The sequence below is a fragment of the Octopus bimaculoides genome, chromosome 9, assembly GCF_001194135.2.
Source record: "Octopus bimaculoides isolate UCB-OBI-ISO-001 chromosome 9, ASM119413v2, whole genome shotgun sequence".
Taxonomy (NCBI): domain Eukaryota; kingdom Metazoa; phylum Mollusca; class Cephalopoda; order Octopoda; family Octopodidae; genus Octopus; species Octopus bimaculoides.
In genome coordinates, this window is record NC_068989.1 from 1,219,357 (window position 1) to 1,220,429 (window position 1,073).

General features: G+C 39.0%; 1 protein-coding gene across 3 annotated transcripts in view; it reads left to right on the top strand.

Annotated features, from left to right (window-relative positions):
• The window catches only part of LOC106871308 (zinc finger MYND domain-containing protein 11), a 112,554-nt gene that overhangs the window by 73,173 nt on the left and 38,308 nt on the right, over positions 1 to 1,073 (top strand). The gene's annotated exons all lie outside the window — the stretch shown is intronic.

A 1,073-nucleotide genomic window follows, 5' to 3' on the forward strand; every position in this document is an offset into this window, starting at 1 on the left:
CTCCTGCTCTGTTGGAATGCTGAATAAATTCTTTGGAAGTTGTTTAATCCTGGGCCATCGTTCACCAAGCAGATCTACAATCAAAAGCATTCCAAAATCGACCATCTTGCCTGTATATCAGTAGGGTGTGATTTATGGGAGTGCTGACTGCTGTTTCTAGCACAAGTGATCCCATAGAGGCACCTTTGATGGTTGTTGTGATGATGGTAATGATGATGATAGTGTTGGGAGTTGGGGTGCCAGTGATGTTGTTGTGATCCTTCCACTTTTGTTTTTCAATGTAGTCTCTGTGATTCTAGGACAATTTAAGTGGGTGGAGGGGACAGGGGGAGGGTTAGGGCTTAAGAACTGGTAATGTAACCATAGCAATGGTAGGAGATGGTGCAGTGGCAGTCTATACAGAAATAGTGTATAGGTGGTGGTGGTGGTGGGAAGTGTTTGTTATATATTTACTATTTATAGTGGGAAAGGGGCCGTTATATAATGCTGTTATATTAAACATGTTAGGGCGTCTCTTAATGTTTGGATTTCAGAGGAAAGGGGAATTCTCACACTTTGTCAGTGTGTGAGGGGAAGGAGGAGTGCTATGAATTTAGTTTGGAAAGAAAAACATTGAAGGCAGCGAAATTGGTAGAAAATCAGTTTTGGCTCTGTGTGCTTCAGGTTCAAACCCCATCAGTGAACTTTGTCTTTTATCGTTCAATATATAGATTGGTAGGGGTTGGTTAGCAGGTAGGTGATTAGATAGGTAGGTAGGTAGATCTTTTAAAAGAAGCAGCTTATTACAATATTGCAAGACAGAAATATGAATCTCTATTCTCTCTTTCTGTCTCTCTCTCTCTCTCTCCCTCTCTTTCTCCTCTTCTCTCTTTGTCTTTGATAAACACAAATGAATTTCTAAACATGATTGTTAAAAACTTGGTTAAATTATAAAGATATCACCTTCGAAAACTAAAAATTTCTTATTTTCAATAGTTGTGTCTTAATAATTTAACTAAATGCTTTTAGTCAGTGCTATGGACTAACACTCTCCCCTCTAAATTACTGGCCTTCTGCCTAAATCAGAGACCATC